Here is a 25880-nt window from a genome sequence, read left to right as displayed (position 1 = left end):
ATGTGTTTAATCAAAGACCCTGTTAGGTATGCAGCTGAGTAAACTGAGTAGCAACATGTTGAAATAATATAAAATGGATTCTTGATTGACTGCAGTAATCAGGGAACAGTCAGTGGCATGAACAATCCTTGAATCATGTTATTATGACCTTGGAAGGCATTTCTGATTGACAACAACTTTAAAGGAGGAAAAAAAAACAACTTGGAAAAATCTGAAGGATTTCCAGTTTTGTATTCTGATCTTTGTCCAACTCATAGGTGGTCCCTGTGGCACAGCAAAAATTGCCAGTATCTCTCCTCAGCAGCTGGTGCCCCACTGTGTCCCATACCTTCCATGCATGGATAGTAGAATAAGGAGAAGATAATTCTTGGGTTTTAAAGGCCTTTTCTAACATGTGAGGGTAGGAAGACAGCTAACTCTGGTTCCTTGAACCTTTTCCTTATTCCCCAGTTTTTAATGGTTTCCAGATGCCAGAAAGATAGTTCAGAAGAGATGAGGAAGACAGAAGAATCCAATGAAAAGCAGTGAAGCTTCAATCCCCTTGAGATTTGTTCATTCATCCATCCATCCAACAAACTTAATTCAAATACTGGATGCCTACCGTGTGCTAGCTGTTTTAAGTGCTGTGGAAACACTGATGGATGAAGCCCATTTGTGACCTCCCTAGAAGAGATGCTAGTCTAATGAAAGAGAACGTAGGGACGGTAACTAAGTCCCTATAATACAGTGCTAGGGTACCACAGTGGAGAGTGTTGAAGTTTGATGGGAGCCTTGGGGAAGGAGTGATCAAAGCAACCTTAGGAGTGGAGTTGAGCAGGCTTTCTGATGGAGAAGACTTTGGGTCCCTTCTCTATTACAACAACAACAAAGTCAGCCAGACAATGGAAAGTTTACTTCACAGTGATACTTTAAGTGGGTCTTGTCTCAAACGTCTAACCAACAAACCCCCATTGTCCATGGCCTCTAGTAATAGGCTCTAAATCTCAAATGTTACACTTTCAAACTATGTCTGTTAATTAATACAAAAGTCTGAGTGACTTACCATGAAAATTCTTACCATTACATAGGCCTAGAATGTGTGGAACATTTTATTAGATTCCAGAAACTGTGCTAGGAATGGTGCCTTATTTGTTGAAAAAGGGAGCAAAGGCTTGGTTTTATTTCCTTCAATTCACAAGAAATCTCTGAGATTTATAATGATATAGATTTGACAGCCTTTCCATATCTACTTGAACAATGAAGTGTATTTTGGATTTAGGTTTTGCTCTCTAAAAATAAGATATTGCTTTAATTTTTTTTAAAAAATTGTGTTGGTAAAGAAAACAAAATGAGATGTGTTGTTTTCACTGAAATTGTCTCTTTGAGAATGTGATGTTATACTGAGAGATCTAACCAGGCAGACTTTTAACCCAAAATATTTTGTTTTCCCCACATGAATAAATTTTATATTTTGTCCTTGAGAAGAAAGACCGAGAAAACCTACCATGGGCTAAGGAGAGAGGACTCAAATATAGTGCATTTTCTTAAATGAATTCCTTGGATTTATGGGTTGATTGCATTAGAGGGCCACAGGAAGTGCATTTTGTCAGTACCACCTGACTTCTGCTTCTTCACTTTGTAGAGAGTAAATTCAATGCCGACTATTGAAAAGAAGCCAGTGAAGCATTTTCAAAAATATTTCCAAAACTTACTTTGGACCATAAACAAATTTAAGGCAAGGAAAAATTAACAGGCCACTATTTTGCAGACTGGAGACTGTAATTTACAGTGTTTATGAGATTTCTCTGCTTCAAAGTTCAAAATTTTGAGTAGTCAATTTATGGATCTCATTTAATCATTTGAATAACCCCATGAAATTGGAATTATCATTATTTTACAAGCAAGGAAAATGAGGCTCAGAAAGATTTAGGAGAAGGTTGTAAGAGAAGCAGCCAAGACTGAACTGTAGGATTGATAGACTTCAACAACCATTCTTTTTTCACCACAACACATTAACTGTGATTAAACCATTTTCTGTTTGATTTGACTATTAAAATACTACATTCTGTTGATGCTATGGAATAGCTAAAAGACAGCTGAATCTGGAGATTGATAAAGCTAACAAAAGACATGCTGATTAAGTAACCTCACTCACTACTGTTTGAAGCAAGAGACAACAATATCAATTATGGAAAGAGAAAAGAATAGAACAAGCTCATCCTCTCCTTACAATCAATTATTAGGGCAGGGAAGGATAAAATATTAACATTAAACCAAAATGGGAAGACAAAACAAAACAAAACAAAAAACAGTTTTGGTATGATTGGAAAAAACTTAATTACAGATACATATGGCCCTTTAAGACAAGACAAGACAGCTAAGTCTTTTATTTTATTTTTTTTCTTATTTCTCCTGGAAAGAATGTTTAGGCTAGAAATATAACACTCTTATAATTTTAAAGCACTTTACAATGTGTTTTCGTGTATATTACTACATTTGTTCTTCAAAACTACTTTATGAAGTAGAATTTACTAATGTCCCCATTTGATGGATGGGGACACTGAGTTCAGAGCAAATAAGCAACTTGCTGAATCACATAAACAGTGATTAACACAGCACTCAATGCCAAGTTTCCCATCTCAGGTCTTCCCTTGGACAACACACTGCTGTCCCTCCTGCTTTGAACCAAAGAGAAGGAACTTCAAAAATAGATGAGAAAAAATGAAAATCATGTAACTCATAAGACAAATTACCCATAAGCTGGGGTCAGCTCATGCCCCAAAGCATTTGGCATTAAATTAGTATGCAAGCTAATTTCTGAAAGATAAATCTTTTGCCAGAGTCTATGTATAAAATCATAGTTGAAATAAAGTATTTAGGGGTTAATAATCAAGTATGAAAAATATTTCATTTCATCTCAGAATACATTTTATACTTTTCTTTAAAAACCCATTTTCTGCTTCTACATTGTTTGGTATTAGATTTAATAAAGTACTAGACATGTAGGAGATACTCAATAAATGTGTCCACTGAGAAATTTTAGTATAAAAAGGCTTGCATATGAATTTTATTATTATATTTTGGCAAGCTTGGATCTATACTATCTACACTATTAGGCAAAATTTCTATAGTTAAGAATTATATAATACCATGACCAAATGGCAGTACAACTAACCAGGGTGTATTAGAGAACTCTTGCAGTGATAATGCTGAAAACCCCCTCCATTTCAGTAGCTCTACAATAACAAACTTTATATTTCTTGCCCATGGGTTTATGGGTAGGCTGCATTTCAGCTTATCTTGACTAGGTTTGGCTGAGCCAGGCTGGACTCCAGACTCAAGTTCATATGTGTAATGCATGTCTTCGATATTCTAAGGCCAGAAGCTACTTGTGCAATGTTCTTCTCATGGTGGATGGCAGAATTGCAAGAGACAAAAGCCAAACCATCTGAGCACATTTAAACCTGCTGCTCATCTATCAATCAATATTTCATTGTCCAAAGCAAGATACATTGCCAAATCTTACATCAATGGAGTAGGGAAATAAACTCTGTCTCCTCCGGCAGGACATACCACACAGAAAGGGCATAGATGTATAATTCTATTACAAGGAGGGAGTGAAAAGTTGGGAAAATGAAGTTTAGCTGCAATATGGGAATTTTTCTTTTTTTAAGACAAAAGGAACCTTATCTCACCCTCCTAAATATGACATACTGTATTATATAGAAACAATATGGTAAATTTTCTTATGTCAAATTTGTATTAACAAAGTCATAAAATAACTTTGTTTCCCAAAAGAAACCTCAATATTTCAAAGTTTGTTGTTAGAGTGTTGGTGTGTAGCATAAAAGAAGTATCTAGAAATTGGGTTATAAAAAATAGGGTCAGACTTTGAAAGACCTTGAGAACCATGGCAAGAAGTCTAGCCTTGACCTAAGAATAATGGGGAGCTACTGAAGCCCCTTGACTTTATATTCAGAGACCCCCAACACGACTTGCTTCCTATATCTCACTACAATGTTAGGCCAGGGGTACATGCCAACTAAGTTTGTTTCATCTTCCTTGCCCATACCTGGTAGGGCTTTCAGTACACTGGACAGCTAGTGGTTACATATCAGGTTTTACTGATTTATTTTAAAAAGGTGAAAGGGAAAATGATGTTTCTAATGGTGTTTGCTTTATTTCTATTGAGCTACTAGGGAGACATGTTTTTTCAGAGAAGTGGCAGAAGCACAATAAAGATAAGCGGAAATGTGAGAGACTTCTTAAGGCCTAAGTTCAGGATTGGCATGCTGTCATTTCCACCTATGTGCTATTGCTCAGAGAAAAATCATGTGGCCAAGCCCAACATCAGTTTGGTGGAGAAATATATGCCCACAGTGGCAGGGAGAAGGGAGCGAAGATTTTCTGAATAATAATCTAAGTCATCCCTACTCTCTTTTTCTCTAGTTAAGACTTTTCTAGGAACAATTTAGGTAGGATGTATGCTTTTAACATGCCATATTCCTGATCAAAAACCACACCACAGTGTCTCTGTAGCACATCTTTATTAACCAGCCCAGCAGCCATCACCAACAACCTTCTCCATTGACATCTCAATCAGAGAGGCTGGAAAACCCAATGCTTCTTTTCCGAGACTCCTTTGCCCCTAGGGGTGAGCACGTGGGTCAGGTCTGTCCAACGAAACAAAATCAGAAGTCTGAAAAGGGCTTTTGGAAAGGCTTTTGTTCCCTTTAGGAAGGGGAAGGTGTGAGAAGAGAGCTGGCTGGCATCACCATTTCCCCATTCTTTCCAATATGAATGTAGAAGTGATACCTGGAACCGTAGCAGCCATTTTATGACTGTAAGATGACAAGCATGAGTACAGAAAGCCAACATTCTCATGACTGGTTCCCTGATGACATCATTGGGCATCTTATCATGTGAGTAAAGTAATATATTATTAGTTAAAGTCACTTTTGTGTTACTAGCAGATGAGTGCATCCTATACAGGCTCTCAATTGTCTACTGGATAAAATCTAAACTCTTCTGCCTGGCTTTCCATGTCCTTATTAAATTGGTCCCCAATCTGCCTACTTACTCTTTGCCAAATACAAGTTAAGAAAGCTCACAATATTGAATAAGTCATCAGGTAGGAGGGTTAGCTACCTCTCCTCTGAACCCAGGGGCTTTTAAAACAGCTTTATTAAGGTATGGTTGACATAAAATAACCTGCACAATTTGATAAATTCTGACAAGTGTATATATTCATGAACGCATCAACACAATCAAGAGAATTAACATTTCCATCACCTCTAAAAGTTTCTTCATGTCCCACAAAAATGTGGCATTTGGCCAGGCATGGTGGCTCACACCTGTAATCCTGGCACTCTGGGAGGCCAAGGTGGGAGGACTGCTTGAGCTCAGGAGTTCAAGACCAGCCTGAGCAAGAGCGAGAACCTGTCTCTACTAAAAATAGAAAAGAAAATTAGCCAGGGAAGGTGGCATGCACCTGCAGTCCCAGCTACTCCAGAGGCTGAGGCAGGAGGATCACTTGAGCCCAGGAGTTGGAGGTTGCAGCGAGCTATGATGATACCACTGCACTCTAGCCAGGGTGATAGAGTGAGACTCTGTCTTCAAAAAAAAAAAAAAAAGTGTGGCATAAACAGTGAAATACTATTCAGTCATGAAAAAATAATGAAATACTGTCATTTGCAACAACATGGATTAACCTGGAGGACACTATGTTAAGTGAAATAAGCCAAGCACAGGAGGACAAATACCACATGATATTATTCATATGTAAAATCTAAAAAAGTTGATCTAATAGAAGTAGAGAGTAGAATAGTGGTTACCAGAAGCTGGGCATGGGAGAAAGGAGGGAGGAATGAGGAGAGGTTGGTCAATGGGTACAAAGTATCTGTTGGATAGGTGGAATGATTTCTGGAGTTCTAATGCACAGTAGAATAACTATAGTCAACAATAATGTATTGTAGACTTCAAAATAGCTAAAAAAAAAGGATTTTGAATGTTCTCACGACAAAGAAATGGCAAGTGTTTGAAGTGATAGATATGCTAATTTTCCTAATTTGATCATTATACAATGTATATATGTATCAAAACCTCACACTGTACCCCATAGATATGTACAATTAATGTGTTAATTAAAAGCAAAACAAAATTTTGAAAAACAAAGTTGCTATGAATGTTCACATATGCATCTTTGTATAGAAATATGCTTTTATTTCTATTGGGAAAATATCTCGGAGTACAACAGCTAGGTCATATGGAAACCTAAAATATCTTTGAAAACTCTAAGCATTTTCTCAGTCATTCCCAAAGTATTAGAATCAGAGGCCTTGTTCATAGGTGCAAGGGTGAGAGATATTTAAATATCATGTGTTTATAACTGGAGAATTTTCTGTGGTCGGAAACAGTTCTTCATGAGTATCTCACATTCTTGCATGTCTCCTGAGCAAAGGCATTGGCGTTTTGGTTCTAGACCTCTTTTCAACGATGTTTGGATAACAGAGCCAGGACGGGTATGAGGCAATCATGGGATCCAGGGTTCCAAGTTTAAAGAGGCACACATTCCCAGGATTATGCAAATACAAGTGGCCCAGGGTCAGCACCTGAGAGTGAGCACCTCCTTAATGTTGAGCTGTAAGTAAGGCACTTGCCTCACCCTAGTCCTAGACCTATTATAGCAAACAGCTTTGGCAGATACAGATACCCTCCAGAGCAGAAGGTAGATGTGTTTGTTCTGCAGGATAATACAGGTAATATCTTCCTCCAGGACAAAGGCTGAGCAGGTTTGCTAGCAGCTCCCTTTAAAAGATTGGGGTTTCATATGTTTGCAGCTCCTAAACTGGGATGTAAATCCATTGTGTAGGTGGCATCTACCTAGGCCCACCTCTGTGTCACCTCCATGGGGCTTGGGGGAACTGATGCAAACATGAAGCTCATGCTGGCAGCTGTACTATGAATAATAAGGTTTTTTGTCTCTGAATCAGGAGTCTCATATCTTCTTGCAGCATCCACAAAACTGTGGCAGGCTCACTTGTTAGCTTGCAAGCAGGGAGAAATCTCAGACTCTTCACAGTTCTTGACACCAATTCCCACAGTGGGATACCTAATCCATTATCTTGGCACCCAACTAAGAGAGAACTCTTAGGGAGTGCAGGCAATTGCTGTATGCTCTCGTACAAAAGCCCAACAGAATTCATCCAGATGCCTCTATGCATTCCATTATTGCACTCACTCATTTATCCATCCAGCAAACATTTAGTAAATTCTGACTGTATGCCAAACACTGTTAGGCAATGACAGAAAATAGATATGTTGTCTGCCCTCCTGGATTCACAGCCTAGTTGAGGGAGCAGACATGCAACTAAAAATTACAATTCAATTCAAAGAGATTGCTGTAACAGAGATGAGGGGAGGTCAGGGAAGGCTTCACAGGGGAGATGGTGTTTGCGTTTAGTCTGGAAAGAACTATAGGCATTCACTGGAATTGAAGGTGGGAGTTGGGTGGAGAAAGCAGGCATGTGCAAAGTCATATGCATATGAAAGAGAAGGTTAAATTCAGGGAATGATGCCAGGATTCCTGTGGCTAAAGCAGACCATGTGTGTTGAGGGGGAGGAGAAAGAGAGGGAGGAACCATGGGAGAGAGGGTGGGGCGTTGAGGGAAAAACTGAAGAGGTAGATACACGAGAAGGATCTGGAAAGCCAATTTAAGGAAGTAGGGCTTCAAAGTTAACTTTTGCTTGTTTCGATTTTTAATTGGGAAAGCCATAGGATTTGTTTATCACATTGAATTATGACCATTTGGATCTATAAAAATTTTCCCTGCTAGGTTTGAGCTCCTCATAGGAGTGTGGAACTCTATCTTGTTCACATTTGCCCTCCAATTCCATCCCAGGAACAGAGTTGCTTCTCCAAAAAAAAGTTAATTGAATTAATATATCTTAAGTGAGTTAGCAAAAATTAACTTTCCCCTCTCAGATAATCCATATGCATTATGCATCTCAATATGCCTCATTTGTGAATAATTAAAACAAATAAATGAAAAATTAGAATGTTTTTGATGTTGTTGAACAAATTATCATTCCAGGTTATGTCTTACAAGTTTATTTCACTTTCCATTACTTTATTCATGAGATGGCATATTTTTAATCACTTTATGTGGGATACTAATATAATATAATACTTATCTCTATTCTAAATTTTTATATTCTTTTTATTAAATATACTTTTTTAAATTTATAAGGTGCCATGTATTATTCATTGACAAGTCTTGGCTCATGCTACAGATTATATATCATTTTTTCCATGTGTCAAAAGTAGTCATTTAAATTGAAAAAATTATATTTAACGGAACTCAGAGCTGGCAAATTATTCTCTCATTTCAAACTTATTTTCTGGCCACTTCCCCCTGCCAAGCGTTATGGATGAAAAATCTTTCATTAGGATACTTATAATAAGAAGCTCATATACCAATATTTATTTTCTCTCAAAATACTTTCTTGGGTCTGAAAATTTTGATACGTTAATAGCGGAAAACCCTTGAGAGAATATATATACTTTACTTATAAAGAAGTGAGAATGTAATATATATTGTCTAGTCCATTGGAATTTTACCAGACTCTAAATCCACTTAATTCTGCCCTTTTTCTATCAGTTCAAAGATCTTTGTTAAAACAACGTACAATTATAGAGAATTTATTAGTCAAAATTATTCTTCTTCTAAATGTATTATAACATTTTTAAAAAATTATTTCATGTATATAATTTTGCCTGCAATACTATATACACTTTAATAAGTGCAGAATCTTTCTAAAGATATTCCCTTTATTGATAGAAACTTACATAAACCTCCTACTGAGGATGATCAGGCTCTAATGTAAGTAAGAAATATATAACTTAAGAGTTGCTCATGGTAACCAGAAGCTCTAGCTTCTCTTTTCCTAAGCTGCTTTTGCTATCTAGAAATATAAGCTTCAGCTTCCCCTCTTTCCCTGATCTTTACTCCAAGCAATTACAATTGCTTCTTTAAAATACTATTAATATGCTATGCCAACTCTTACCAATGTTAGTTATTATTACCACATTTGATACTGATGTTTCAAAATCTAACATAATAAGGTGTAAAGATAAACCAGTCATTTTTTTTTTATCAATCACTGTTTGTCACCAACTGTTTCGTTTGCTGGAACTGGTTGGATAAGAAAAGGGTGTGTTAGTTCCTATGTTGATCTCTCAACTTAGTTCCAATCTATAAGCACAACCCTACCCAGGTACCCAGCCATCATCACGGAAACCAGGTAAGAGTAAAAATGAAACCCAACTCCACTGCCAGTGACAATGACTCAACTTTGGGAGAATGAGTCCTAAGGGAAAAAGAACAGAAAGCCTGGAACCTTCTTTGAACCACTGCATCCTACCCTTGTCATGTGCACCCTAAGCTTCCATTTTCTCATCTGGGACATAGAAATAACTAATGCCTTTTTCTGAAGGCAGAGTAGAGCTCAAATGACACAATGCAAGGAAAAGCAGTTTGTAAGTTTAATCTAGTTTTAATTTTGCATTTGTTTTTCCTACACATATATATTTTCACTATGCCAAAATTATATGTATACATACCCTTTTAAAAATCACACACACAGAGATTAAATAAACAATTCCCTTGGACCTCCAGCCTCAGTCACATCCATCATCTCCCCTTCCACAGAGCAACCATTACCAGGAGCTCATTGTAAAGCATGTCTTTTTTTTTTTAATTTATACTGTATTGGCTCTCTTATTTTTTTTTAATTTCAGCATATCATGGGGGTACAAAAGTTTAGGTTATGTATATTGTCCTTGCCCCCTCTCCCCTGAGTCAGAGCTTCAAGCGTGTCCATCCCCTAGACGGTGTGCATTGCACTCATTCTGTATGTATACACCTATCCCCTCCCCCCCCATCTGCCAGACACCCAATTAATGTTATTCCTAAATAATGTTATTTCTAAATGTGCTCTTAGGTGATGATCAGTGAAACCAATTTGATGGTGAGTACATGTGGTGCTTATTTTTCCATTCTTGGGATACTTCACTTAGTAGAATGGGTTCTAGCTCTATCCAGGAAAATACAAGAGGTGCTATATCGCCATTGTTTCTTATAGCTGAGTAGTACTCCATGGTATACATATACCACATTTTATTAATCCACTCATGGATTGATGGGCACTTGAGTTGTTTCCACATCTTTGCAATCGTGAATTGTGCTGCTATAAACATTCGAGTGCAGATGTCTTTTTTATAGAATGTCTTTTGTTCTTTCAGGTAGATGCCCAATAATGGGATTGCTGGATCGAATGGTAGGTCTACTTGTACCTGTTTAAGTATCTCCATATCGCTTTCCACAGGGGTTGCACTAGTTTGCAGTCCCACCAGCAGTGTATGAGTGTTCCTATCTTTCCGCATCCACACCAACAGTTATTGTTTTGGTACTTTTTGATAAAGGCCATTCTCACTGGAGATAAGTGATATCTCATTGTGGTTTTGATTTGCATTTCCCAGATGATGAGATGTTGAGCATTTTTTCATATGTTTTTTGGCCATTCTTCTGTCTTCTTTTGAAAAATTTCTATTCACGTCCTTTGCCCACTTTTTGATAGAGTTGTTTGATTTTTTTCTTGCTGATTTTCCTGAGTTCTAAATAGATTTTCGTTTTCAGCCCTTTATCGGATGTGTAGCATGTGAAAATTTTCTCCCATTCTGTAGGTTGTCTGTTTGCTCTTGTGACAGTTTCTTTGGCTGTGCAGAAGCTTTTTAATTTAATCAGGTCCCATTCATTTATTTTTGTTGTTGCTGTGATTGCCTTTGGGGTCTTCTTCATAAATTCTTTGCTTAGACCAATGTCTACAAGAGTTTTCCCCATATTTTCTTCTAGAATTCTAATAGTTTCACACCTTAGGTTTAAGTCTGTTATCCACCGTGATTTGATTTTTGTGAGAGGTGAAAGGTGTGGGTCTTGTTTCAGTTTTCTACATGTGGCTATCCAGTTTTCCCAGCACCATTTATTGCTTTTCCCTTTAACCGCAGTTTGTTATTACATTTTGTGAATAGGCAACATTTTATTTATTCTTCTCTTTGCAGACATTTAAGTTGTTCCCAGCATTTTATTAGTACAAATAGGCCTGAGAGGAACATCTTTGTTCCTTCCTTGTGCACTGGTGTGAGGATGTTCCTCAAGGTGAAACTTCTAGGTAATTAGGGTACAAATATTTTACACTTGTAACTCATGGGGCTCTAAGCCTTTCCAAGGTGGCTCTACCAATTCACATGCTCACCAGTAGTGTACACAAGAGGACTTGTTTCCTCACATTCTCGGTATTTTCAGACTTAAAAAGTGTGATCATTCTGATGAATGAAATGACATTTTGTTGGTTAATAGTAAGAATGAGCTTCTTTTCACATAATGTATTAAATATTTGGATTTCTTCTCTGAATTGCATGTGTATTCTTTGCCCATTTTTCTATTCCATGTCTCTCCTTTCCTTATTGAGGTATAGGGGTTCTTTACACAGTTTGGATACTAATCCTTTGTCACATTTGTTAAAAATACTTTCTTCTCAGCTGTTGCTTTCATTAAATTTTCTGTATAATAGTGTCCTTTGACTTGCAAAAGTCTCTACATTGATGTAGTCAAATATATCATTTTCTTCTAACACATTGTGCTTTTTGTGACTTGTATTTTAAAAAGTCTTCCATTCCCCACAGTCATAAAGATACTATACTACAATTTTTTATGAATATTTTAAAGTTTCTTTTTTTAAACTTAAACATTTAATTTATCTGGAGTTATTTTTTGTGAACACTGTGAGGAAGCAATCTATTTTTTATATAAAAGTCATTTTCCCAACATGATTTACTGAATGGCCCATTTCCTCATTGATTTTTAATGTCACCTTCCTCATAGAACAATTTTCCATTTGTTTCCATATTCTCCATTCTGATCCTGATCTATTTGTCCTTTCTATACCAACACAGTGCTAATTACTATGGCTGCATAATGTGTCTTAATGTTTGGTAAGTTCCTTTTACAAACATGACTTTTTTGCCCATTTACTATTCTATAAGGATTTCAGAATCTGTCCAGTTCCATTAAAAATCTCAGTGGGATTTTGGGTATTACAATAAATTCATAGATTAAATTGGAGAGAGGTGACATCTTTAACAATATCGAATGTTCCAACTGGGTAATGTAGATTGTATCTGCATTTACTTAGATCTTTTATATCTTTCAGTAAAGTTTAATATTTTTCCCTTAAAGAGCTAGTATATATTTGAGTAGGTTTGTAGTTTTACCAGGTTTGTATTTTTGTTGCTCTACTGAAAGGATATTTTTTCTTACCTATTTAATTGGTTGCTGCTGGTGTATGGACACATTGTTAATTTTTTATACTGATCCTATCTCAAGAAACCTGACTGAACTCCCTTATCAGTTTAATAGCATAGGTTTATCCCCTTGGATTTTCTATAAATGGTCTGAAAATAATGAAATTTTGCCTTCTTTCCTTTTCAAGTCCTTATACTTCTTTTTTCCCTATTGTATTACATTGTGAGGGCCTCCAGTACAATATTAAATAGTAGAAAAAATAGAGGCATCTTCATCATGCCTCACACCCAGCCTCAATGGGAATACTTGTCAGCATAAATTATCATATTTGCTGAATCTTTATTTTTGTTCGCTCTGAGATTTTATCACTAATGGGTTTTTAAATTTTATCTCTTCTTTTGCCATTGATTGGGATAAATATATATACTTGTTTTCTTTGAATTTACTAATGTAGTGAATTCCACTGATAGCATTAATAGCATGTGAACATCTTGTATTCCTGGTTTAAATTCCCACTTCCTTTTACAGCTTTGCTATTTTTCCAATTTCTTATTTGAGTTTTTTTACAGCTTTGCTATTTTTCCAATTTTTTGAGTTTTTCAATCTCTCCATAAGTGAGATTGGCCTAAAACTTTCAATTGACCTTATCTGGCTTCAGTTATATGCATATAAAATGAGTTTTATTAATTTCACTCTAAATGTATTTTATGGCAAATTTTATAGAAAAGGATGTCTGTTCCTTTAAATTTTGCTAAAAATTTATTCATAAAATTCTCTAGTCTTCAAGTTATTTTAAGGAGGAAGGGATATATTTTAAAATCACTGTTTTGATGTTTTATTGACTTTTTTACTCAAGCTTGCTTCCTCTTGGGCCAAGATTATTAATTGTACGTGTGTTATATTTTAGATGTTCTCTTATAAACTGCATATAGAGTCCTGCATTGCTTAACAATGGGGATACATTCTGAGAAATGTGTCATTAGGCAAGTCACCATTGTGTGAATATCAGAGTATACTAACACAAACCTACATGGTATAACCTACTATACTCCTAGGCTATGTGGTATAGACTATTGCCCCTATGCTATAAGTCTGTATAGCATGTTACTGCAGTAAATACTATAGGCAATTGTAACACAGTGGTAAGTCTTTGTGTATCTAAACATATCTAAACAGAGAAAACGTACAGTAAAAATACAGTATTATAATCTTATAAGTATCATATATGTGGCCTGTCATTGACCGAGACATCATTATACAGTGCATGACTATATTAGGATTGTAATTCCAGTCTGAGACTCTTAACTGAGGATCATAGACCACTGGCATTTTTGTGATTACTACATTTGAACTCAATTCTGTCACTTTATTTCTTGTCTATCTATCATGCTTGCTCTTTATTTGTATTTTCCTGCCTTCAATTGGATTGATAGTAATTTTCATGTTTTTCTCTCCCTTATCAATTAAAATACATAGTCTATTTCTTTACTATTAGGATTACACTTAAATTTTTAACATACGTACTTAAATTTATGTTTTGGCACCAAATATTAAATTAAGCATTACCTATTCCTTCCTCCACCATAAGACAGGAAACTTTTTTTTTTTTTTTTTCTTTTTTTTCTTTTTTTTTTTTCATTTTTTTTTTATTTAATTTTACAGAATCAAAGAGTCTAACAGTATATCTTGTTAGATACAGTATGTCCTCATAATGTATACATTATTTCTTGTACAATGATATGAAATAATATGGGAAATATTCATGATAAATTATTAAGTGAACATTGCAAGTTAAAAACAATAGTTTCATATTTTTTCCCCACCCCCCCTTTCCCGAGTCAGCACCTTCAAGTGTTACCACTCCCCAAACGGTGCGCAATGCACTCATTGTGTAGGCATACCCCATCCCCTCCCCCACCCCCCACCTCAGTCTGATGTCCAATTGGTGTCGTTTCCAGATTTGTATTTAGGTGATGATCAAGGAAACCAATTTTCTGGTGAGTACATGTGATGCTTGTTTTTCCATTCTTGGGATACTTCACTTAATATAATGGGTTCCAACTCTCTCCAGGAGAACCATAGAGATGTTGTATCTTCATCATTCCTTATAGCTGAGTAGTATTCCATGGTATACATATACCACAGTTTACTAATCCAATCATGTATTGATGGGCATTTGGGTTGTTTCCACATCTTTGCTATTGTGAATTGTGCTGCTATAAACATTTGGGTACACGTGCCTTTGTTACAGAATGACCTTTTTTCCTTTGGGTATATGCCCAGTAATGGGATTGCTGGGTCAAATGGCAGGTCTACTTGAATCTGTTTAAGATACCTCCATAATGCTTTCCACAGGGGTTGCACTAGTTTGCAGTCCCACCAGCAGTGTATTAGTGTTCCTGTCTCTCCACACCCACGCCAACATGTGTTGTTTTGGGTTTTTTTGATCAAGGCCATTCTCACTGGGGTTAAGTGATATCTCATTGTGGTTTTGATTTGCATTTCCCTGATGATTAGAGATGTTGAACACTTTTTCATATGTTTGTTAGCCATTTTTATATCTTCTTTTGAAAAATTTCTATTCATGTCCTTTGCCCACTTTTTGATAGGGTTGCTTGATTTTTTCTTGCTGATTTTCCTGAGTTCTAAATAGATTCTTGTTATCAGTCCTTTATCTGATGTGTAGTATGCAAAAATTTTTTCCCATTCTGTAGGTGGTCTGTTTATTCTCTGGACTGTTTCTTTGGCTGTGCAGAAGCTTTTTAATTTAATCATGTCCCATTCATTTATTTTTGTTGCTGCTGTGATTGCCTTGGGGGTCTTCTTCATAAATTCTTTGCCTAGGCCAATGTCTGTAAGAGTCTTTCCTACATTTTCTTCTAGAATTCTGATTGTATCACGCCTAAGATTTAAGTCTGTTATCCACCGTGATTTGATTTTTGTGAGAGGTGAAAGCTGTGGGTCCTGTTTCAGTCTTCTACAAGTGGCTAACCAATTCTCCCAGCACCATTTGTTGAATAGGGATTCTTGTCCCCAGAGTATATTCTTTCCCGCTTTGTCAAAAATTAGGTGACTATATGAGGATGGTTCTATATTTGGATTTTCTGTTGTGTTCCACTGGTCTGTGTCCCTGCACTTGTGCCAATACCAGGCTGTTTTAAGAACCACGGCCTTGTAGTATAGTTTGAGGTCTGGCAAATTAATACCTCCCATTTTGTTTTTGTTGCTTAAAATTGCTTTTGCTATACGGGGTCTTCTTTGATTCCATACAAAGTGTATAATTATTTTCTCTATGTCTGTAAAGAATGATGTTGGTAATTTAATAGGGATTGCATTGAATCTGTAGATCACTTTGGGTAGTATAGACATTTTAACAATGTTGATTCTTCCGATCCACGAGCATGGTATATTTTTCCATCTATTTGCCAGTTCTGCTATTTCTTTTCTCAGTGTTTCATAGTTTTCCTTATAGAGGTCCTTTACCTCTTTAGTTAGATATATACCTAGATATTTTATTTTCTTTGTTGCTATTTTGAAGGGTATTGAGTCTTTAATTTGGTTTTCCGATTGACTGTTATTGGCATATATAAATGCCTCTGATTTGTGTATATTAATTTTGTAGCCTGAGACTTTGCTGTATTCGTTAATCAATTCCAGGAGTCTCTTGGTTGAATCCTGGGGGTTTTCCAGATATAACATCATATCATCAGCAAAAAGTGAGAGTTTGATCTCTTCCTTCCCTATTTGGACTCCCTTGATTCTGCTCTCTTGCCTGATAGCTCTCGCAAGGACTTCCAATACTATGTTGAAAAGTAATGGAGACAATGGGCAGCCCTGTCTGGTTCCAGTTCTAAGTGGGAGTGCTTTCAGTTTTTCCCCATTCAGTATGATGTTGGCTGTGGGTTTGTCATATATGGCTTGTATCATTTTTAGGTAGGTTCCAGCAATGCCTATTTTGTTAAGCGTTTTTATCATAAAAGGGTGTTGAATTTTGTCAAATGCTTTTTCTGCATCTAATGAGAGTATCATATGGTTTTTGTTTTTGCTTCTATTTATGTGGTGAATTACATTTATAGATTTACGTATGTTGAACCACCCCAAGACAGGAAACTTTAACCATCCTTCCTTTTTATCCAAATTCCACTGGAATTCAAACATTGATTGTTATTCATTGTCAATCACTTCTTCCTTTGTAGACAATGTCCCTTCTCCCCCTACCCTGTAGCTCTATGCTTTTCTTTTCACCTGTGATGTTCTGAGGTTTTACTCTAATAGGTCTAGATACATATTTTGAATCCTGCTCAAAACTTGGAATTATTCTAAGAATTATGTCCTTTAGTTCTCTCTCTAATATCGCTCCCTATATTGGAGAGAGAACTAAATAAGTTTCTCCTGCTTTTGAAAAACCTATGAGAGTTTAGAATTTCTTCTAGAATATAAAAAGATGGGAAATGAATTAGCTATATCTATTTTGTCCATGGTTATCTCCAACCAGTTATGCAAGTTATACAAGATGCACACTTCTTGCAAAGGCCTCCTCTGGGTGGCTCAGGTTTGGGGCTTATATTTGTCACAATTCCAGGTTTTGTGGCCCATATGTAAGATTAGTTTCAGAGTTGGAAAAAATCATATTTAAAAAAGCACTTTGAGTACTTTCATGGAAAGGGAAGGCATGATTCAATCAACTAGGAAACAGTCTTAAATGTGGGAGTCTACAAGGTTCTCTCTGGAAGTGCCCAGTTGGTTATTGAGTAGAATGCTAAATTTAACTAAGCTCCATCTTTGTATCAAAAAGTAAATTATATAATCTTTCCCCTGTCAATCATAGAAGAAAATTAATCTATAAACACCTCAAAATATAAAAATTAGTTATTACGTGAATACAAATCATTTCTTTGAAAGCCATATTTTGCAAATCCTCGTCCCTTGCTTTCTGCCAAATGTCCTTCAAATCTGTCATCATGAATAGCCTTATCTTTAAGGCAATTTCCTTGAACATGAAAATTAAGATTTGCCAGATGTCAATAAAATCACGTCCTGAAAACATCCATCTCAGAAAACAAATAGTTTTAAGTACTTTATTGTGTGTGCATGTGTGATTTTCTTTGCCTTATACTTCCTTTAAGTGCAAGACTTAACACAACCACAGTCATTTGAATATATCCAAAGCCTTTAAATCAAGTGACAACTTTCCAGAGCAAATCAAAAAGGAATCTTAGAGGGATTAACTGTCTTTAAAACTTGAGAGTTCTCATTGCTAAAATAGCTCATATTTTTATTCAAATTTAGTATACATCAAAAGGTTCTAACTATAGAATTTTGGCCATATTAAGTTAACTCATTCTTGAATGTGTTTTATAGTTTATGGTGTGCTTTCATACACATAAAATGATTTACTCTTCAAAAAAAGCCTACAAGTATTTTTTTTACTGAAGAGGAAACTGAGGCTCATAGAGGTTAAGTGACCTATGCAATCACACACCCAACAGTGGCTGAACCCAGACTCACACTTATACTGCCCACACCAGGTGTTTGCTGCCTTCTGCAAGTCCAGCTCTTTTTAAATCACTTCAGTGAAAATCACTGTAACAAACAAGACTTGCCAAATTCATTTACTTCATGACTCCATAGTTTAAAGTTTGCTATGAGATTTTGCTGCCACAAAACAACTAGATGTATTTTATTGTAATCAGATCCAATCTGTATTTAAACAACCAAGCTTTTGATCTGTGATTTTCTTAAGAGATTCTGTCCCAATAGGATACCTTAGTTGAAGCTATCAACAACCATCACCACAATCCAGTTTTAGAACACTTTCATCCCCTCAATAAGATCCCTCATGCCTATTTAAATTTATTTAGTCCCTCCCACTCCCAGCCTTAGGCAACCACTAATCTACTTTCTGTCTCTATAGAGTTACCTTTTCTAGACATTTCAAATAAACAAAATCATACATACATTATATGGCCTCTTGTTCTTGGCTTTTTCACTTAGAAAAATGTTTCTGAGGTTTGTCCATGAACAGCATATGTCAGTAGTTTGATCCTTTTTATTTCTGAATAGTATACCACTATGTAGATGTACCGTGTCTGTTTATTCATTCACCAGCGGGTAGACATCTGAGTTGCTTCCACTTTTTCTGAACCAACTTTTACTGCAGTTTGGTAACTTGTTATCCATGTTCTGTATCCTCCCCTCCAAAACTCTGACTTCCTGAATGGCTGTGTGTGCTTGTATAAGATCAAATCTGATCCCTCAGCTCCCTCTGCTAACTTTGACCTTCCTCAGCCCCTAGCCCAATGGATTACAACAAAATTGTTTTTTAAGGACTGGTAAGGCCACTATGTGACTTTATCTATCTTGGGTTTTTTATAACCACACTATGACCAGGGTCATTTATTTAAGGCATTTTTTTCTAGCCTTTGAGGCTGTGGTCATGGTTGTGTAACTCTTATTTTACTAAAAGTCATTGAATTGTACACTTAATATGGGTGAATTTCATGACATGTACATTATATCTCAATAAAATTGTTAAAAGAAGGTTGAGGAAGATGGATGACAAAACAAGGATATAGAAACTTAGATGATAAGGTTCAAGTCACCAACCAGAGCAACAGACACAACCTCCAAGATCCATAGACAATTGTGAATGAGTCAGTTGGAGTTCATTAGATTCAGAGTAATCTTCTTGGCATAAACCTAGCAACTGTTCTGAGCTTTGGACATTCACATGCCAAGTCTTAGCCTCCCTCTCCTTGGCCTGTGTCACACGGGCCAAATCCACACAATGGAAAAAAAAATGGCAAAAAGGGCAACAGCACAAAAGGTTAAGGGAACAAGTGTTTGACTTCATCAGAACTACCTTCAAGCCCTGCATCTGCCACTTCTTAGCAAAATAAGTTACCAAAAGTTTAATGCAGATTTAACAAATAAAAGAAAGCCAGTTAAATTTGAATTTCAGATAAACAGTGAATAATTTGCCAGTATATGTTCCATGCAATATTTAGGGAATACTTTTATATTTAAAAATTATTTGCTATTTATCTGAAATGCAAATATAACCAGGTGTCCTGTGTTTTACCTAGCAATCCTACCAAATTTACATATCTCCTTGGTAATGTGGTATGTTAGTAAAACCAAATTATAGGATTGTGAAATTGAATAGACTATTTAAATACATTAATAAGTGATCCCTAAGAATTAGCTTGTCATATAATCCTGTTTCTGCCTCAACTACTTTAGATGTTCAGTCATCCTGAGTGTGGAGCCCCATCCTGAACCACAGCTGGCTTTGATGGGGTATTAACAAATCAGGTCTTGCTAACTTCATCTCCTAAAAAATAAAGTATTGTGTCCCTACCACAAACCACTGGCATACAACGGCAAATCTTTCACTATAGACTAAGTCCTGAGCATTTCTTAAGAGATAATTCCTGTCTAGGGAAAGGAAGGAAGGAACAATGCTCAGATAATGAGCACAGTTCTGGAACTAAAATCCTCCCCCTGGACTCCTTTTTGATGCCATTTCCCATTTGTACCCCCACTGTTTCATGCTGAGGACTCTTCATGGTGACACCAGATTAAGTTAAACTCGAGTACACCAGGCTTTAGCCACCATAACAGTGGGCTTTCCCAGGTCCTGGAGTAGCAACAATGTCAGAATGTGTTCACCTGCCCTGAAGGTAACAGCTTCAGGCAAGGAAGCAGATCATTCAAATAACTTTTTCATATTACTTTCTGATTCTAAAAGCAATACAAAAGAACAGGAGAAAACAAAGAAAACAGTGACCATCTATAACCCAGTGTTAACCTCTGAGAAAAAGTTAAATAAATGCTATGTGTATTTTTACAAAGCAAGGGCTCATACTTTACTTTTACATCTTCATTTTTTGCAATAACATGATTATTTCCCAAATATATATTCTTAGTGAGTACCTAATACTCCATAGGGTAATTCTATAAAGTAACCATTCCATTTGGTTGGTACCAATTTCTTACTATTATCGATGCTAATAAAACCAGTCTTGTATAGATACCTTTGTTTACATTAACGTAATTTCCTTTATGATATATTCCTAGAAAGTGAATTGCTACATGGACAATTGCCAAATTTCTTCCCAGGTATACTAGTTTATATTGCCACTAGTATGAGAATATATAGGAGCCCCACTTTTATTCGTCCTACATCTACATGCCAAAGACCTCTTCCAATTTTAAGAAAAAAAAAGTTTATAGTAATTTTTGAGTACATAATATAACTCTGACTTCTCTTTACTCCTGTCCTCAGGATGTTCTTGGTATTCACAGAATAGCAGAGAGAAAGGACCAGCATGAGTTCACAAGAGTGAGGCAAATGATCATACCCCATCCTCTGATGGCCTACAGGGTTCTATGGATGTCAAATATAGCTTTTATGTAACACTTCTTATTGGTCTCACTTTCAGGAGTTGGAAGTAGACAGCTAATCAAGAGTGCGAGAGTCTGGCCAGCAAGATAATGGGAGACAGGATGGAGGAGAGTGCTGGGTAGCCATGCTATGTGCTCAAGTACTAGAGTTCCAAGAGTATATCTTCAGGTGGCCCATTTCTACTGGGCTTTGTCCAGTGGATGATGAGCTACAGGTAAATATGAGCATCATAGATCTAACAGAGATAAAAGCATAAGGGCATTGATGGAGCCTGGCATTAGTCAATGATAATGGTCAAAACCCATAGTTTGGTCATGGAAGAAACTCCAGTTATTTTTGAGTAGCAAAGCAGCGCGCATAGTTTAGTCTCTAACTGATCCATTGCATCTGACCAACTAACTACAAGAAGACATATGTGGATTTTGTTTGAAGGGTAGGATATAAAACTTTCTAGAATGAGAAGGGATGGGTGAATTTAGTTAGAAAAGACTTTGCTTAAATAGTCCTTAGAACCAAAATAATTTGCAGATAAGAACCATGGGTCCTCATAATTATAGGGGGCCTTGTCACAGGATAAAAGTGCACCATCTTGGAGAAAGTATTACCAGTTACTTAGATAATGTCTGAGCTTTATGAATAAGGGGAATTTAATAGCAAAACGCAGATACAGTAGCTCAGAAGTCTAAGGAAGATGGTAAATGTTGCAAAATGCCTTCTGGTTGTTTCAGGATGCCTATGGGAGTGGTATAGCTATCACATGTAGTTACATAGTATTTTATAATAAGGCAGGCTCAAAGTCACCAGAAGTCTCTCAATATCATCTAGGCCATACAATAGATCCCCTGACAGTCAGGTTACATGGCATAAAGACAGAGCCAGAATATATGGACCCAGGTTGCTCCAGCCAGGTGGTGGTTCCACCTGGCTGAGAAGAGCTTAAAGAGCTTAGAGAGTCCTAGCATCTCCCAATCTAAAGTATTTGGTTCAATATTTTGGTGGGGATTTTCTTTCTTAGAAACTTTTCTAAATTTTGTAAGTCGAGTGTACCAAACCCTCAGAAAACATAATACATTCCAGATCATAAGAATGGATTCTGATGAAAAAACCTTTAGACATTAAGTTGTTGGCCATTGATTTAAGAAAAATTTATAATATGACCTGTGTACACTGACATTTGTTGTGTTTGGTGTTACAGTCCTTAAGAATAGCAAGGAAGTCTTCAAACCTTGAGCTAATAATTTATGAAGATATTTTTGGTTTTAACATGTTTTCATTGCATAATCTGGAGATTTCCATATTATTTATTTTCAAACTTGTATGTATCTGCTTTTTTATTTTCTTCCCTCTTCAGGCTATAAAACCCCAGAGCAGCACAGGAAATAGGATAGGGGTGGAGAAGGCATCATTTGCTTTTTAATATTTCTTTCATCCATTTGAAGTTTGTCTTCTGCCTCATTCTTACCCTTTTCTTTTGCTGTGTTTTGGAAGAATGATTCAACATTATCTCTGAAGAAAAATAGCAGTGTCTAAAATTTAGAATCACAGCAGTTCATTAGATTTACTCATTGTTGTTCAACTAGTAGTGTTCACTCGCCATTTTCCTATGCCCAAATTAGAAATAGCATAGATATGTATTAATATCATGTGTAACTAATATTCTTAGATTACATTCTTTAATTTTAAATTGTTGAAGGAAAAAAAGGAGAGGAGGACAGAATCCAATATAGAATACACACATCTACATCCATTTCTGCAGCAAGCTTGGAACAGAACCCTGAGTTCTATTTTAGTGAACATTAAAATATCTGTTGTTGAATCATTATCTGTTACTTAAGACATAAGTAAACCCAAGCTGCAGAGTTGGATCAAAAGCCTCTGAAACAAGACAGATCCATATTGATAAATGGTTATCAGTAGCCAATAAGCTGAATTTTTAGTTCTTTGCTCAATTTGCTATAGTCTAGGAGTCAAAAATGGGGCTTTTCAAATTCAACCTAAAGAGGAATTTAAAACATTTGACAAGTTTTCAAAGAGTTTATTATTTCCCATTGGGGTGAGGGGAGGAGAGGAGAAATTCCCTAGAGCTCTGGCTTCTCTTATTTTTTTTTCAAAACTTTTTTTTTTTTTTTTTTTTTTTAGAGACAAGAGTATTGCTCTGTTGCCTGGGCTAGAGTGCTGTGGCGTCAGCCTAGCTCACAGCAATCTCAAACTCCTGGGCTTAAGCACTCCTTCTGCCTCAGCCTCCCAAGTAGCTGGGACTACAGGCATGCGCCACCATGCCCGGCTAATTTTTCCTATATATTTTTAGCTGTTCAGCTAATTTCTTTCTATTTTTAGTAGAGATGGGGTCTCGCTCTTGCTCAGGCTGGTCTCAAACTCCTGACCTCGAGCAATCCTCCCGCCTCCGCCTCCCAGAGTGCTAGGATTACAGGTGTGAGCCACCACGCCCAACCTCTGGCTTCTCTTAAACTTAGAAATTCAGGTCTTGCAGCTATGTGTGGTTCTTGCATGGCACCAGTCTGCTGAGTCTCCTTAGCTGATGTCTTCTTTAGACAGAGCACATGTTCTCCCAATCACCACAGTCCTCACTCTTCCCTATCACCACTCCGGGCCCACTTCTCTTATTTATATAACTCCTTTGGCCACTGCAGGTATTTGAATTAGCCAGCCACTGTCCTAGGCAGACAGTAACTCAACTTTTCTGCTCCCATACAGCACTTAATAGGTTCTACTTTATCTCTGACCATGACAATGAAGCTAGACAACACCTTTGCTTGAGATTCACAATACAGCCAGCAAGCAGATCACCCTGAACCCCATCTCCTACCCATCTGGTTGGAACGAGAAGAATAACTCCTAGGACCAGTATTAGACCCTCAACATGCAGAAGAAAAAAAAAGAAGAAAGAAAAGCCAGGAAGGAAAAAAAATCCAAAGTCACACAGCAATTTCAACCTGTGCCAGGTCTGGGGACTAGATTTTTTGCTTTGGGAATCTAATCCTCAGAGGACCAAGAGGCAATGAAGAATTTCCCAGAATAAATTATTAGGAATCTCTAGGGTGGCCTCTCTGAGGGTTTGTGGCTTAGACTTATGGAGACCATTTGCCTCACCATGGAAAATACAGTAGCCTTCTGTCCTGCCCTGCCAGTGAGCTCTCACAGGGGTAGAACAGGCTGTCTGGCAAGGTGAAGAAGCCAGCTGGAAGAAAATTTGCAAGACTGAAGATTGACATTTGTCACTGTTGTTTTTATTTTCTACTTTGGGTTCTAACAAAAGGATTCAAGAAGAGAGCAACAAATCAAGCAAGCATCTGCTCATCAGGTTGTCTATTGATGTTTTCACTCAGCCTCCAGGATATTCAAAAGAGAGGCTCAGAAGTTTTGGCATAAAGAAATATTTTTATTTTCCATGATCAAAATTGCCTAGCTGGAAAGGCATCCAAGCCACAATACCTTCAGAGGAAAAGATAAATCCACTCCAGGCTGACAGGAGGGTCACCTTGGCCATTTCTTCCCTTGCCTTAGAACGAGGACAGCTGAAGGAGGAGAGAAAAAGACCAATTTTGACTGGCAAATAGAGAATGCCACAAGAAGGTGGAAAATAATTAGAATATAGAGAAGGATATGTTGGAAACAGCCTACTGCTGTGCTACTCACACTGTGTCCAGAGAGCAGTGATATCAGTATCACCTGGGAGATTGCTGCAAATGCAAATGGCCCTACCCCAGACTTTCAGAATCTAAGGGTGGGACCCAGGAGTCTAGTTTAACAAACCCTCCAGGTGGTTCTCATGCATAAACTTAAGAATGATAAGCAGTAATCAAACACATCTCTGTAGCACACCCATAGGACTCCAGGAGATAACTGAAAGGCCCCCACCTGGTCTTTGGGTAGCATCTGGTCTTTTCCCATTGGCATACGGTTCTCACAAAAACAAGGAAAGTCCACTAGCAAAGTAGTTTCCATATGGGAAGAGCCTACTCATGAAAAAAATATGTTATACTTCTAAGAATTGATTGTAAAAAAGCTGAATACTCCCAGCCTACTTTCAAACTTAAATCTTCAACTGTAGGAGTTCTGTTCAAAAACAGATTAACATTCCCTTTCAGTTGAGTTGCTGAATATGAGGGACCTGTTCCAGAATTTCAGGAGATTTAAGAGCAGGGATAAGACTCATCACTGACTTTTAGCCTTAGTCAATCTCCCTCATCACTATGGCTCCACCTCACTGATTGCTTGATGTCCTAAGGTTATAAGGTGGGCTGCACTTAAATTTGCACATAAGGCTATAAATAGCTACACTTACAAGGGCTAAAGTCATGAAAATTATACTGATTAATCTGGCAATATACATCAAAACTCTCACTAAATTCCTATTGTACTAGGAAGAACACCTGGAACCATTTTATTGCTGATTATCTGCAGAGATATGCAATTTAGTTTCCCTATTTTCAGATGAGGAGACTGAGTCCCAGAGTAATAAACTTCTAACACTTTCCCCCATGATAAATGCTGGTGAGAGGTGTCTTAGTGGTCACCTACTATGGGCTGGCATTACACCAAGTAACTGGAATATAGTGTTGAGTGAGGTGTGGTGCTCATCCACCCTGAACTCTTAGGCTGCCTCTTGCCTAAGCCCTCATAAGATCATTGCAAAAAGCACACTGAAGGAATATCCTTTAGTATGTTGCCATAGTTGAAATGCCTTGCCAAAGAAACTTCCCAAGAAACAACAAAACTCAAATGTCCACAGAGAGCTTTATGGATTCCTGCAGAACCATGGGTTGTTCATCACAGATCACATTGTCAGTAAGAAACTCACCCAACATAGACTTGTAGTAATGACATCAGTGGTAATAAGGTGTTGGAAAAACAAGTGACATGCTAAGATTGTGAATCATTTATAGTCTTAGATGGTTAGCAGTTCATCCTGTAGGAGATATGCCATAGATCAGTTCTTTCCAATGTGCATATAAGTCACTTAGAAATCTTGTTAAAATGAATGTGGATTCTACTTCAGCACCTCCAAGGTGGAGCCTGAGACTCTGCATAAAGCTCCCCTAACATGCTGATGCTGCTTATCCTTGGACTACACTTTGAGTAGCAAACCCATAGAGATCATTGACAGAGGT

Source organism: Eulemur rufifrons, chromosome 30 (genome assembly GCF_041146395.1).
Source record: "Eulemur rufifrons isolate Redbay chromosome 30, OSU_ERuf_1, whole genome shotgun sequence".
Taxonomy (NCBI): Eukaryota; Metazoa; Chordata; class Mammalia; order Primates; family Lemuridae; genus Eulemur; species Eulemur rufifrons.
This window is presented reverse-complemented; position numbering follows the sequence as displayed.